At 37.8% G+C, this 16,441-nt stretch overlaps 1 long non-coding RNA gene across 1 annotated transcript; it reads left to right on the top strand.

Annotated features, from left to right (window-relative positions):
• Positions 1–636: 636 nt before the first annotated feature.
• On the top strand, positions 637–7,114 carry LOC117070900. The gene is made up of 3 exons (XR_004432098.1): positions 637–650; positions 2,548–2,552; positions 6,982–7,114. It is a non-coding gene; the product is annotated as an uncharacterized LOC117070900 (long non-coding RNA).
• Positions 7,115–16,441: the final 9,327 nt, after the last annotated feature.

Below are 16,441 nucleotides of genomic sequence, written 5' to 3'. Positions count from 1 at the left end.
TGGGAAAGAGGGAGATCTAATAATAGCTAAAAGAGAATAAGTGGAGGTGAGGACAAGCTCTAAAAGTTCACTATTTCCAGGATTAGAATAGGAGGCACAGAGCTCTACTTCCTTAGCTCTAAGCTAGCTGTCTGCCTTCCAGATTTTAATATACTAATTTATTTTTTAATCAAATGAAATGTACTCTTTTGTGACATTTAACGGGTGATCAGTACCAAATGGTCATTTGACTGTACGGGTCCCTATCTCTCATTCATATTTTTGTTGAGGTAAAATTTCAGTTTTAAATAATGCAAAGGATTTTCTGGAGGTTTCCTACATGGAGGTGGGAATAACAAACACAGAACTAGCTTTGTCCTGGCAGGGAGGCAATTCCAGCCTGTTGGGCCCCAGTGATGTAACCTGCTGGGGAATTGTTACAGCCTTCAGGTTCTCCTGGCCCTCACTGAGGAGCTGCTTGGTGCTGATGATCAATATACATGACAGAGATGAGGCTCAGTGACTGGAAAAAGGGTGATAATGCTCTCATCTTTATTTTGCAAAAGATAAAATGAAAGCCGGAAAGTAAGGGATTTGTGATCCCTAAAGGTTAAAGTTGTTTGCTATCCTGTTATCAGACACACCTTTAAATACTGACTTTCACAGTCAGTGTATATCCAGATCCTTGGACTGGAAGCCCTGGCTATGTTTAGAAAGGAAAGGGTAATTTTCTCAATATCCTTCCCTGAATTATTTTGAACAATAACAGAACAGGCCCTCCTTTGCCAGGTAGATGACTATTTATCTGGCTTTGTAAACTGATAAATTCAGTGATTTATGGGACTTCAGCTGTCATCTTATCAGAATAACACGTACTTCTTTGGATTATGCAACAATCAGATTCTTTCTAGAAGGAAATTGGAGCAAACCTAATAAAATAACCACGATTTGGGGTCAAAAACCTTTTGGGTTTTCCTTCTTTATTTCATCTCTGGGAAAAGAATGACATACAAGCTGTTTGATAGGTGCACAGCAAGATGCCGTGATTGAAGTGACCAACTACATTATACAAACTTGCAATAACACATTATGCAAAATAGAAAAAAATAAAATTCAAACCAAACACATGTGGTTGAAAATTGCATTGCTTGATAAAAACAGACTTTCCCTTTAACTAATGAGTCTAGAGGATGTATTTACAGGGCTATCAAAACAATCGGAAACATCATAAGGCATAACATTTGTTTGCCTTCTCAGGAAAGTAACTGTGCGGGCTTATGGATCATCTAAATTAGACTTTACTATTTTGATGTCCTTGCCATTTGTTCTTTTAAATTTCCAGCCTAGGGGGTATATTCGCCATCAGTGTGCATGTGTAAGTACCATTAAGGCTAATAGGAATTTGGTGCCTGAATCCAAAGAAAAATCTACCTCTGAGATGGCGTTTTGCACGTGTAATGCACAAGAAAAACAACTGAAAAAAATCTATTTCTCTCCATCCAAAGCATATAAAACAATTATATTAATTATAAGTACAAGATAAAATACTTGCTTGTGAAATTTTAAATCGATTTAACAAATTTGCAATTTTACGCATTTCTCTTGTACAAAATTGCCTTCCCCAAACATACTTATGTCTCAGGCTTTGAAGAACCTAGTGATGAATGGAAATCAAGAGAAATAGGAGTGGTGGGAGTCCATTTCTCAACACGGTCTTCATTTATTTATATTCTGCAACACATGCACCCATGATGTTTGAAACTTATTTCCACCACATTCAAAATAAAACCTGGAACACAAAACAGCTTGCCTATAGTTTCTTGTTTAAGACTCTATCTCCTGAGCTTTCCTTTGTATCTCAGTTCCTAACCACATAAGACATTTTCAGGCAAGAGTCGGTATTCAAATGAGATGTTAATTTAAAAAATTGTTACATCCTTCTGTTTATTTTGGTAGAAGGGAAATATTGGTTCTTTGAGTTGCATTAAAACCCAGATAAAAACCAGTTTTTATCTTTATACATCTTTCGGAAAAAAAATTCTACCTCAAGAAATTTCTTTAACAAAGAGAACATTATTTCAGACTCTAACATTTCTGTCTGCCGATTATCATTAGTCATAAGCTAAGCCCTGCACTAAATGTCTAGTGAGCACAGATAATGTTCATTTTGTCTGGAAGACAGGTTGCCGCCTGTCAAGGAGAGATGGAATAAATGACAGGTTTTGACTCTGTGCCTTGCAGGCATATTAGGCTAAGAAATCGCCAACATGATGAAAAATTATTTTGTCAAAAATTTGTAGGTCACCCATCATTGTCTAATGTATTCTGTGATTAATTGCTAGCATAGATCAGCATTATGTCTTTCCAGTGAATCGCTTAATTGTTGCCTGCTTCATGCTCTTAATGTAATGATGAGGCATCTGCTCCTTTCACATGTGCTTTTAAATGCCAGCTTTTGCATCCAGGTTACAGGGTTGGTAATATTCAACTTAAAGAACTAGTTCAAATTAAAACTTCAGGACCGCCATCTCTTTTTGCTTTTTATGGCAGTGTGCGTGGAAGGCTGAGTGTTAGTGTTAATGTATGTAGATTTTATTTCTGATGAGTGATTATTTGACTGCTCATTTTACGAAGATTTATGATGTGCTTTCTATCTCCTGACTGCAGTGCTACTCTTATCTTTAATAAAAGAGATGAGGATATTAATCAGCCATTGTCAGGGCTCCTGACTAAGACATTAAATGTACTGTATGGGATAGGTAAACACGCTCCAGATCCTTCTCTACTCCACTAGATCAGGCAAAAAAACACTCATTATATTTATCATAATTTCACATCTGCTGTTTTTGAAGCAATGTACCATGAGGCCATAAACTGTATTACAACTGTGCATAAATTCAACTGATTTGTGGCTGGAGTAACTAATTCCTAAAGTACATTTTAGAAAAACAAGCAGTGAGCCCTGAAATTGCAATTCCATAAAGGCACTAAATTACTGACTGCAGAATCAAAAATTTGCTTGATGTGATTCTGCAGTGACCATTTTATAAAAAGTGACAGTGCGCCTGTGATTGAGTCAATAAAATAAGGACGAGTGAGCTGTACACTCAAACAAGATTAAAGAGAAAGGGACTGACGGAGAACACACTCGTGGTGTACAAATCGAGAAAAGCATTACGTCTCCCCCAAAATGGCTGACGGAGGCAACTATTAATAGCAACAATATTGATTTGTCAGTAATCTTTTCATTATTTTGGAGGTGAAAGAAAAAAATGTAATCTTTCTCTCTTTATTCATTTCACAGCATAATAGGGAGCATACTTAATATTTAACTAAATGGATTTAGAAATAATTTTTTAATTGTGGCATTAGCTATTAATTTAAGCTTGCCATAATATTTTCCAAAATTGTAAAGGATAATTCTCTATGGGTTATTTACTTGTCTTCTTGGCTTTTAAAGGTGTATGTCCAAGTAATCTCTTTGTTAGGGCGTCTTGCTGTATTTGGGTAGAAAATGTGTGTGTGCGTGTGTGTGTGTGTGTGTGTGTGTGTGTGTAGGGGGGAGTGTAGTATCTATTTCTACGTGTGCTTTTGCTCTTCTGTGTATGCATCACTTAATTTCTTACAAAGTTGATCTGCACCTGAACTTGCTATAATGTCTTCTCGAAATGAGAAAGGAGAGCAGAGAGTGATTCGTACAGGACAAGTAAAACCAGAAACACCATTGTTTTTGAAGACAAAACACACTTGACATTTGTGAAGATGAAAGCCCAAGGCAGACCTGACACTTGGAATCCTGAATAGAGAGGTGTGAGCCCACAAATGAAACCTGCTAAGGGTGGCAACCACGTATGTTCTCCTGGAAGTAGGATGTGATTATGTGATTATTTATTGACTGGAAAAAGCAATTTAAGAGAAAAATAAATGGAACAGGGCTTTCATTGCTTGGGTTTCTCAAGATATCCATCGCCTTTCACCAATTATTTCATGCACCTCTGCTGTTGTGGCTAGAAGTGCCACCGAGGTGCTTTTGTTTAGTTTGACTATGATACATATGCATTATTTGTTTAACGTTCTGTGTTTGGAGGCTCCTTCTCATTGAATGTGGGCAATTATTCACTACCCAGGGCAAATTGTGGAGGGCATTTACACAGGACATATTTTAGAGTAGTATAATCCCATTTGATTTTGTTTACAGAGGAGTATATTTTGCCATATTTTATCCTTCTCCCTGGCCACTATCCTGGTCAACTTCTATAACTGCAAATCTGGAGCTGGCACATTGAATATTGCTCTATTCTTTACATATAATATCAAGTCAAAAATGGTTGTGTTCATAAGGCATTGCATAGTTTCTATCTAATGATATCAATCTGTGCATCACAGAGCGTTTCTTTTCCTGACATTATTACTTTACTGAAATTAAGCTTGAAACAATCTAATGTCAGATACTGTATATCTACTTTTATTGCCAGCCTTTCTGAGCCCACCATATTGCTAGGACTGCATCTCATTTTAGATGGGTTTAACCAGATATATATTCTCAAGTTTATTGAGAGCTGGATAGATTACATTTCCCATACTCAAAGAGCAGGCTGGTCCTTTCAGTGCATTTTATAGAACAAATGTAAATTCCCATGCTGCAGTTGACAAAAATTCATGGTTCTTTTCTTAGTGTCAAAAATAAATCCAGCATAGCACTGGAGATGCGTGAGTGTGGTACAGCGGAGCAAGCTTCAGTTCACCCTTTCTGATTTAGCAGCAGTTTCGATGTACTTGGGAAATCTGTAAAAGTTCAATTATTATGGTCTAGGCAAAGAGATTTGCTCACACAACAGAGCTACTGTACTTGAGAATGAATTGTAAGACTCAATGAAATGCAAAGCACTTTCTGAGCATAGCAAGCTCTTTTACCTTCCATCTCCATTTTCCTCCATCTTTTCCCCATCTACTTACATCCTTACATGAAGCTTATTCTGAAGGCTTTCACTGTAGTTAAATAAAACACAAGCATAAAAAATTGCCGAATCACTCCATTAAAATGTAATAAAAATTAGTCTTTTATTACATATGGGAATTTATATATTTAGGAGCTACAGGATATGCAAAAAACAGAGATCAAATAAATTTATTAGCAGCTTGGCTTGATCAGTTTGTCAAGATTGCTTACATATGTATGCCTTGGATAGGCAGGATTATATGAAAAAGGTATTTATAGCTAAAAGTAAACCAAACACACTGAATCATGGGAAAAAATGCTCTCAAACAGCATGCACTTTATCAACACAACACAGCTTGTAGACTGATTTTGCTTGTGGACTGATTTTGCTTGTGGTCTGATTTTGCTCGTGGTCTGATTTTACTCGTGGACTGATTTTGCTCGTAGTCTGATTTTGCTCATGGACTGATTTTGCTCGTGGACTGATTTTGCTCATGGTCTGATTTTGCTCGTGGACTGATTTTGCTTAAATGTGAGAGCAGGTTCTTACAAACACACAGCATCTCCTTCTATATTTATATTCATTGATTTTTATTTTTTTCCTTGGTCAAAGCTAGGGGTTTCCTCTTATTATCCCACAAAAATTAATATTGCTTTTAGAAAAAAGTGAAAAAATGTCAGGAGTATTCCACAAAAAGAATGTAGTCTGACTACTACAAGAGTAGTCCAGGTATGTCTGCTCTTAACATTTTTCTTTCATCATGTCATTTTGCTTTACCAAGGTTTGAGAAACTGGGGGGTTGGTGTAACTTGGAAAAGGAAAGACTTACATAATTACCAACAGGAAGAATATGATCAGTCTTTTGTAAGGAGGAAGGTCTAGTTCCTTTAGTCACATTTAATCTCTTATGTATCTCCCTGGTGAGCACTGTAAAGAAGATTTCGTGGCATCTCAGATTAAGTTCTTTCTCCAGGTATCAGTAAAGTGAGGACAGCCTTTGGTTACATGGGGAAGACACATCTAGGTACATACCTTCCTCAGCCACACACATACCCATCATACATATGGAATATATAATACAGACATGGTACATTATTATTACTTCACAACCATCTCATATTCAGTATTTTTGGTGTGATTATAAAATAAATAAATGTAAGAAAATAATCATTTCAACTTTGTAAATTTTCATGAGCAAAGCAGCTAAGAACAGATAATCCTGAAAATGTATCACATGTAAACAAGAGTGTTTTATATATTGGCAAACACTAGTCCAGAATATAATTACAGAGCTTATGTACTTGACATTATGCTTTATGAAAATTGATCATTTAAGAACACAGGTTTGCCCTAATTGAGGACTGTATCTTACATTCTCAAAGAAATTCACGGGATGAATATTTTAATACATATTTTTGGTGTGTACCGGATCTTACATTCTCAAAGAAATTCATGTGATTAATATTTTAGTAAATATTTTTTGAGGGTACTGTAGCTTACATTCTCAAATAAATTCATGTGATAAATATTTTAATACATATTTTTGGTATGTTCATTACATGTCAGGCACAATCTGATGCACTATAAGCTTGTCAGATTCCATCAGTTTACGCTATCCAAGGTGAAAATCATGAAAACCCTGGGTAAAATGTCCTGTTATAAATATATATAGAGAGAAACTGCCATAAGAGTACGATCAATGGAACCCTGAACTCTACAAGCATTACAGAGGATACAGAATTTGTATCAATACTTAAATATGCTGTAGCTCTAACCATTCACTTACTCATTTACTCATTTAGTAAGTATGTATGAAATGCCTATTATGTGCCTGGCACTGATTTGGTTCTGGGACTACAGCAGTGACCCAGGGTAGGTCCGTGCCCTCCTACTGCTCACGGGGAAGTTGAATTTCAATGAGGGCAACTAAACTGGACTTGGTTAGTCTGAGAAGGCCACCAGGAGGAAGTGATTTCTGAAGCATCCCGCAAAGTGAAGGGCAAGGAGCAGCCGAGCAGGTGGAAAGTGGGACGCTTCTGAGAGTCAGGGTGGTCCTCAAAAGAGTATTCTCGGCCGGGCGCCGTGCCTCACGCCTGTAATCCCAGCACTTTGGGAGGCCGAGACCGGCGGATCACGAGGTCAGGAGATCGAGACCATCCTGGCTAACACGGTGAAACCCCGTCTCTACTAAAAATTCAAAAACTAGCCAGGCGTGGTGGCGGGCGCCTGTAGTCCCAGCTACTCGGGAGGCTGAGGCAGGAGAATGGCGTAAACCCGGGAGGCGGAGCTTGCAGTGAGCCGAGATCATGCTGCTGCACTCCAGCCTGGGCGACAGAGCAAGACTCTGTTTCCAAAAAAAAAAAAAAAAGTATTCTTAAGTGAGGAAATAGGTGATGGGAAGGCCAGGAGGTGAGAGGAAGCATGGGCTACTCTAGAAACTGGGAGAAGATCAGTCTCTCTGAAGTGAGGCTGAGATGAAGAGAAGAGAGCAGCCAGGTCACGGTAGAAGTAAGTTCAAGTTCTGAATATACCTTTCACGGCAATCAGAAACTATGACAATGCTTTAGATAAGCAAGGGGTGATCAAAGTGTCATTTCATAAAAATTACTTTATTGTAGTCTAGAAGAGTACCTCCAAACTTCTTCATCACACACTCCCATCAGCCAACATTTTTGAATTCATTTCAAATACATGAATATTTCTTTCTTTATTTATAAACATTATACTGGTTCTGTTGTGCTAATATGTTTATTTTTAAACAATGCACAAAAATTCACATGCAAAAGAATAAGCTCTTTGTCAGATGGGTAGATGGTAAAAATTGTCTCTCATTCTGTAGGTTGCCTGTTCACTCTGGTGACAGTTTCTTTTGCTGTGCAGAAGCTCTATAGTTTAATTGGATCCCATTTGTCAATTTTGGCTTTTGTTGCCATTGTTTTTGATGTTTTAGTCATGAAGTCTTTGCCCATGCCTATGCCCTGAATGGTATTGCCTAGGTTTTCTTCTAGGGTTTTTATGGTTTTAGGTCTTACATTTAAGTCTTTAATCCATCTTGAGTTAATTTTTGTATAAGGTGTAAGGAAGGGGTCCAGTTTCAGTTTTCTGCATATGGCTAGCCACTTTTCCCAACACCATTTATTAAATAGGGAATCCTTTCTCCATTGCTTGTTTTTGTCAGGTTTGTCAAAGATCAGGTGGTTGTAGATGTGTGGTGTTATTTCTGAGGTCTCTGTTCTGTTCCATCAGTCTATATATCTGTTTTGGTACCAGTGCCATGCTGTTTTGGAGCTGGAAACCATCATCCTCAGCAAACTAACACAGGAACAGAAAACCAAACACTGCATGTTCTCACTCACAAGTGGGAGCTGAACAATGAGAACACATAGACACAGGGAGGGGAACATCACACACGAGGGTCTGTTGGGGGTTTGGGGGCTAGGGGAGGGAGAGCATTAGGACAAATACCTAATGTAGATGACGGGTTGATGGGTGCACCAAACCACCATGGCACGTGTATAACTATGTAACAAACCTGCACGTTCTTCACATGTATCCCAGAACTTAAAGTATAATAAGAAAACAAGAATTTTAAACATATTAAAAAAAATGAGCTAGTTTTGAAATGCGTCTTAGAAATTTTAAATGCACTGATGCCTTCAATTTCAAATTGTAGATGTTTGTTTTTACACAGAAGATGGTTGGTTTTGATATGTCCTACTCTCATGATTGCATCATTTTTATCACGTATCATTTCGGTGAGGCCTTCCCTGACCAACTCATTTAAAATTATAAACCCTTCCCTGTCATTCCCCATCTCTCTTCCCTGCTTTATTTTTCTCCTATTACTTTTGAGTGCCCTATGTGGTTTACTTATTTAGCTTATTATATCTCTTTCCCCTCTTCCCCATGAGACCAGAGACCTGTCATTTTGTCCATTGTCATATGCCCTGGGCCTGGAATACTGCTTGGCCTGTAGTAGGTGCTCAAGAAATATTTGTCTCATGAATAGGGTGAAGGCCATTATTAGCAATTGTGGATATTAACTCATATTTCCAATAATCATATTGATAATTTTAAGCCTTTTTGCCCGAATTTGTATTCAATTTGTGTGAATTATGATGCCTTCAATTAGGAATAAGAGGAATGCTTACCTGTGCTTGCATTGCTCATATATCTTCATACCACAGTTTTCCTTTCAAAACCAGAGGGTCATGTTGTGAGGGTTAACTTAGCTAGAACTAGATAGTGTTATCTGGAAGCCTGTCTAACTGGGCAAGTGCAAATGATTATGTGCTGGGAGAGGCTGAGTGCAAATGTGGGCAGGAGGGCACCCCCTGCCCTGTGGAGGCCACAGTTTGCTCTGTCTCCCTCTTGAGCTGGGACACAGAGGTCAAGAGGGAGCTTGGTCTGCGTGAGGTTGTTAGTGTCAAACCATATATTAAGTATCAATAAAGAGTGATTTCCATTAATTTTTAGATATGAATCAATATAAGTAGAATTCCTAGTGTGTTCTCTCACTTCAGTGGCCCGCTGAGTGCTTTCAAGAAAACCAGGAGAGAGACTGCATCGAGGGCCTGGCTGAGGGCAGCAGAGGGGTAAGGACTGGTCAGCTTCACTTGAGGAAGTCTGGGTGGGCAGTCTCCCAGGCATTCCAATTTGAAGAGTTCACCCCTTATTGGGAAATATTTTTCTGCTATGCTTATTGTTTTTAAAAGTTCAAACAAGTCACACCCTTCATCTACTACACCACTACTTTGCCAATGTGTAAAACAAGTCACTGACATGTGATAATGAATATTTTTAGGATTGTCTGTTGTTAACCGTCTCTGCTTAGCTAAAAGCAGAGACCAACTAGACTGTAGTTGTACAATTGTATGTATAGAGATTTGCCGATAGTGAGAATTACTACAATTTAGAATGTGTTTCTAATAGTTCCCATTCCTATACTTGTGGTCTATGACGAATGATATAGGTGGGCTCTTACTTGGCACAACATTTCTTTGGATTCTTTCACAATCTGAACTCAGGAGAAACTGATTTTGTCTTAATAAAAATTCTATAGAGACCGTGGCCTTAATTCACTTCAACTGCTGGAAGTACAATTGGTATTCTGAAACAGGCAGGTATTTCCTATTTTTAAATTGCTTTTATTCGCTTCCTTTTTATTTTTAAAACACATGTTTTTGTTGGAAAGCAGACACTTTGCCGCTCATTCCAGATAAACAGTGAATAGTTGATTGTATCTGCCTATTTCCAGCTGATGAAGACCATGCTCAAAAGAAAGAATGGTGCTAGAAATAAGTCGTTTTAAACTTGTGACTTGGCAGCACTCTCTACTTCTGAAGGAGGTGGGCAATTTGTAGTCTACCCACTGTATAGGTTTTGTACAAAAGCCTGAGTTAACTGGTCCCACATTTATTGAAATGGTCTTCTAACATCTCTTACAGATTGATGCCACCTCCACGAACAGCCTTGCTGTTGGTTCCGTAATCCAGCTACACAGGGATAGCTTTAATGAGTTGTTAAAGTCCCTTGTCGTCTTGAGACCCAATTATTCAAACTCAGGGACCGTAATCTAATTGAATCACTTCAATAAAAAATTATGATTTTCATCTAAGTTTTAATGTAATACACTCCAGTGGATTACATTGAGGTTATTCCAGCATCCTTTCAACTTTTGTAATAAAGACATCTCTATAGTCACAAAGCAGGGCCAAATCCTCATATGTGGCTAAGTTCTTTCAAAGCGGAGGGCACTCTTTTACCTAGTCTCTTTCTGAGGGTGCTTCTATGCCATGTTTGCCCAGTTTGTATACATATGTGCAGGAAATGGGACCAGTACACAGAGCTTTATATAAAGTAGGTATAGAAGTGGTATGTCACATATGTGCTGAGTGATCTGGACTGTACAGAGCTAAAGCATTCATTTGGCCATCTTGGCAATCCATACTGACCACCTTGACTGTATGCTTCAGTCTGGAGTCTGCATTAATTACTAGGGTGACCAATGTGAAGAATCAACGGCATCAGGATTCTATTTATATCATTCAGATGAGCACTGTGCTCTGAAAATCTGAGCTATAGTATTACAAAATCACAAATTCAATGGGCAAGGGAAAGAACCAAAAACCTAAAGGTCTCAATTTCCATAATAAAGTATACATAAGACTATATTTGTGTTATAATTCTGTGATTTCTAACATTTTTTCCTATTGTGGTAGAAGGTACTTCTACAACTTGGACCAAAATTTCAAAAAGAGAAAGAACATTAATCATATGCTAATTAGCATGTATCATTCAATGTTATAGAGTGAGACAGGAAGCCTTCCTCCTTCTAAATGGCTCATCCCATTTCTTCTGCACTGTCAGATATTTGGCCATTTCTCTCTCTGTCTTCTCTCTGATTCAGTTCTTTGCTGTGCAGACTGCAAAATATAATAACTTCTAAGCAGTGTGTAAAACAAAGTGCTCAATTCACTTTATTAAAATATCCAATAATAATTGATTTAAAGGCAATAAAATGTGTTCATTAGAGGGTTTATATTCAAGAAATATTGAAAGTATACCTAAAACTGTCACTTTTATTGTGAATGAACAGGATAATATAATTTGAAAAGAGTGTGATCATACTAAAGATTTGTCCTGCAGCATTATCTGATAGCTCGTAAAGTGCTGAAATTTAATATGATGCTTTCAGTCAGTTTAATTGAAATTTAATTGCCACTTTGGGCAGAAGGTTTAGATCTGATCAATAAAATATTAAAGATTTTGTGCTTTCACTTGGAACAGCTCCTTTAGTGATGCATCAAGAGGACCCTATATTTTCGGAAATATTTGTTTGTTGTAGTTCACACAGTGCTCAATATCACTTTCTAATCTGAAAGTTTTAATGTGCTGTGCAGACAAATAGTGGAAATAATAAAGCAATAGTTGATCCATTTAATTACAACACGATGAAAGAAATAACGGTCACCTTCAGATTCATGAGAAAGGCATTAATGTAAAAGAGCAATAAATATTTTGAAATGTCAAACCTCAGAAAGACAGAGTCCAACTTGAGCTGGGTTGTAAATCAGACTGAGGGAAGGACCTTGAAAAAAAGATGGTTCTCTGGTATTTTAGAAATAATTACGAATACAAAAAGGGTAATGATGAAACTATAAATTACATTAAAAAGGGCCATTAGAGGAGGATTAGTTTATAAAGCTGAGGGATGGTTCTTAAAATTGTCCTTCTGGTTATTTCTACTTTCCGTTTTATTCAGGAACCCCCTGCTCAATTATCTGATTATTAATAAATTAATTGATCACTACTTTGCAGTTCAAATACTAAAGTCAAGTTAAATTTCTTCTTTTCAGAGATTCCCATGGGATTTCCATGTTACTTATATTTTAGGAAGGAAGGAAGTTGAAGATTTCTTAAGATAGGCGAATAGTAAACTGAAGAGTAACTTTAAGCTAAGTTATGTCTTTACTAATATGTCTTAAAATTATGATTTCTTTTAGATTGCTATGTTCCAAAGATGACTTTGAAATTCCTGTGGCTATAAGGTTTTCCAAATGACCTTTGGTATAATTCTTTTCCTAATGATCCCTCACTACTTGTAGAACTTTTCAATAGCTTATGTTTGGGAACATATATTTCTTTACTCACCAGTCTCCTATGAGATTCTAAGTTCAATAACATGGTATGTTGTTTTATTTGGTTCATTGTATCTCTGAAGTATAAATATGTTTTTTGTTTACAACTATATCTAGTTATCTGTATAAAAAGACTAGTTATCTGTAATGACCTAATCACTCTTTTCTTCTCTATCCACCTCTATCCCAGATTTCTCTTGATTAATGGCCTGAAATCACTATAGTTTTTAATCTTACTACCTTATTGCAATAGATCATTTTATTTTGAAGCAGACACATTTTTTTCCTGTTACCAGTCAAATAAATTGTATTTTTGTGATATTTAGATGCTGGACAGTATTATGGACCCTGGGAATACAACAATGTCTAAGAAAAACATTCCTAACTCCAAGGAACTTAGTTTCTAGTTGCTGAGAGACAATAAACACACATACATAAAGAAGACAAATTAAATTCATGACACATACAGTACTATGAAGGAGGTAAAATAGGTTAATTGTGAGAGGGTGACTGGTGTGTGTTTGTGTGTGTGTGTGTGTTTATGTGTATGTGTGTTTGTATACTAGCAGTTTTGGCTCCTTTTCTGAGGAGGTGGCATTTAATGACAACAGGAGGCAGCCTTGTAAGGATTTGGGAGAAGGCACTCTAGGCAGATGAAATAACAAATGTAAGAATACTGAGACAGGCGTGAGCCTGATTTTAGGGTACATGCAGAATATCAGTGAGACACTTATGCAGTAACCAAGGTGAATATTGGGAAGAAATGACATCAAAAGGGAGGCAGGGATGAGATCATGTAGGGTTTTGTAGGCCATAGTGAGAAGTTTTGACTTTATTTAAGTACAATGAGAAGCCATGGGAAGGACTTAAGCAGAGGCATGCAGGTAATGATGGAATGTGTATATATGTGCCTATTGGGAAAACCAATAGGTTTGCTTGGCTCCTGGTAAGTTAGAGGTGCCATTTGTGATATATCAAGGAGGCAGTTGGATATATCAAGTGATACATCAAGGAGGTAGTTGGATCTAGGAGGTTAGAGCTCAAAGAGAGGTCTTAACTTGGGATTTAAATTTTATTAACATATAGATGTTACTGGAAAATAGATGGGATTATTTGAGAGACTGTACGTAGAGAAGAGAGAATCAAGGACAGGGCGTTGGTGATCACTAGAGATCTAGATTTAGATATGACAGAACAGGGGAAGCCAGGAAAAAAGATTGAGAAGGTGTGACCAGTGAAGGTGAAAGAAAATTAGGAAAGTGTGGTATTATTGAATCTGAGATAAAGAAAATGTGGTATAAGTACACCATGTACTACTACTAAGCCATAAAATAGAACAAAATAATGGCCTTTGCAGCGACATGGATGGAGATAGAGGCCATTATTCTAAGTAAAGTAACTCAGAAATGGAAAACCAATATCGTATGTTCTCACTTATAAGTGGGAGATAAGCTATGAGGATAAGAAGATGGTGTTTAAAGTAGGTCACTGTACATCACTGAAGACCTGATTCCTTCAATGGAGTGATAGAAAGGATTTGGTACTTTGAGAAGAGATTGGGGAGAGAGAAATTGGAGCCAGTGAATACAGGCGCAGTGGCTCACACCTGTAATCCCAGCACTTTGGGAGGCCGAGGTGGAGTCAGGAGTTCAAGACCAGACTGGCCAACATGGTGAAACCCCATCTCCACTAAAAACACAAAAATTAGCCGGGTGTGGTGGCAGCATCTGTAATTCCAGCTACTTGGGAGGCTAAGGCAGGAGAATTGCTTGAACCTCCGGGGTGGAGGTTGAAGTGAGCCAAGATCACGCCACTGCATTCCAGCCCGGGTGACACAGTGAAGCTCCTTCTTAAAAAAAAAAAAGAAAAAAAAAGGTTTGGTGGAATGGAAGCAGAGAAATGGAGCAGGGGCTAGAGAGCTAAATGGGTCTGAGAAAGATATTCTTTTTTTTCTTTCTCACTCTCTATATTCTTAAATATATATTTCTCTCTATATTTTCTACATATAACAAATACATTTCTCTCTATTTTCTCTATATTTCTCTCTAGATTTTCTCTATATAGGAAATATGTAAGGGATAGCTCACATGGTTATGGAGTCTGAAGGCTTCAGAACTATTTGGCAAGCTGGAGACAAAGGAGAATGGATAGGGTAAGTTCCAGTCAGAGTCTAAAGTCAGGAGAAGACCAACATCCCAGGTCAAAGATAGTGAGGCAGAGAGAGCAAATTCTCCCTTACTGAATCTTTTGTTCGATTTAGGCCTTCAATAGATTGGCTGTGACTCACTTACACTGGGGAGGGCAGTCTGCTTTACTTACTTTACCAATTCAAATGTTAATCTCTTCCAGAAACACACCCACAGACACACCCAGAATAGTGTTTAACCAAATATCTGGACACCCAGTGGCCCAGTCAAGTTGACACAAAAAACCATTACAGAAGGCATTAAACAGACAGCTTTGAGGGGAGAAAAATTTAATTTAAAAGGCATGCAAATTATCATCATCATGTATTAAGATTTGCAATCATAAATAAAGAGAGTCATTAAATGTGGATACATGATTTTCTTCAGCAATGCTCAATGATTTGTTTGCAGACATTGATTAAGTGAGTTAATCAGTGTTGACGTATTGCCAGCTTAGTACAAGGAAGGCAAATGGGGCAAGATAGTTAAGAATGTTCACAAGAGGGTGAGCATAGAGACTGTGCAATCTAGGCTGGATTAGGAGGAAATTGAGAAGGTCAGTGGCAAGTTGGAGAGTGAAATAAGTGGTGGGAACCATTCTCATTAAAGTCATAAAATTATGAGAGTATTAGCATAAGTGAACTGAAAGGATATATAATGATAGCAGGTGATTTCCAGAATTTTTTTCTTCTGGAACATAGAAAGCAACTAAAAAGTATTAGGGCCTTCCTTCCTATGGATATATAATGTGCTTAAACCTATTGATTTTCACAAATAGTGAAATATATGAAGGTAGGATGTATCAGGGAGAAGAGGTGTCAATTTGAGCAGCTTATCTGATGCATGTCCCTTGAGATAGTTTGGAGGTCCCTTCCAAATCTCACGAGATATAATCCCCAGTGTTGGAAGTGGGGCCTGGTGAGAGATGTTTGGATCATGGAGGCAGGTCCCTTATGAATGACTTCGGCCATCTCCTTGGTGATAAGTGAGTTCTTGGTCTTAGTCCACATGAGATCTGGTTGTTTAAAAGTGTGTGGCAGTTCCCCTCCTCCTTTCTCTTGTTCCTGCTTTCCCCGTATGATGTGCCTGCTCTCACTTTGCCTTCCATCATGCTTGTAAGCTTCCTGAGGCCTCCCCAGGAGCTGATGCCAGAGCTATGCTTCCTGTACAGCCTGCAGAACCATGAGCCAATTAACATCTTTTCTTCATAAATTACCCAATCTCCGGTATTTCTTTATAGCAATGCGAGAATGGTTTAATACATCCCTCAACTCATAGGCCCCTGTAGACCTCAGTTTTACACCTGGAGGACCCTTTTGCTAACAGATGACTGTTGAGGTCGCTGGGAAGGCTCTGTTTACTCATTTCTTCCATTCCTACATGGCTGTTGACTGTAAATACCCTGGGGACTTTCACACAGTGTTTTGGAGTAGGTCATGCTGAAGATTTCTGAACTTCAGTTTCAGCTGTTAACACTATGATCTCAGCTGGTAGCACAGAAAGTCTCTTGGATCCAAGGGATTCCAGACAAAAGCAAAGGTAAAATTAGAAAGTGAACCCTAAATATGCAGATGGAAAATGGCACATGTTTAAAATTATTGACCAGAGGTATATAATAGAGTGTTTATTCCCTGAGACCCTATTTTTTGAGCTCACTAGATTATTTCTTTTTTCTCATTTACTTCTTAAGTTCAGC

The sequence above is a fragment of the Trachypithecus francoisi genome, unplaced genomic scaffold (genome assembly GCF_009764315.1).
Source record: "Trachypithecus francoisi isolate TF-2019V2 unplaced genomic scaffold, Tfra_2.0 Lachesis_group3, whole genome shotgun sequence".
In the NCBI taxonomy this organism is placed as follows: Eukaryota; Metazoa; Chordata; class Mammalia; order Primates; family Cercopithecidae; genus Trachypithecus; species Trachypithecus francoisi.
The sequence above is the reverse complement of the archived record's forward strand: the minus strand, read 5'-3'. Positions and strand labels throughout refer to the sequence as shown.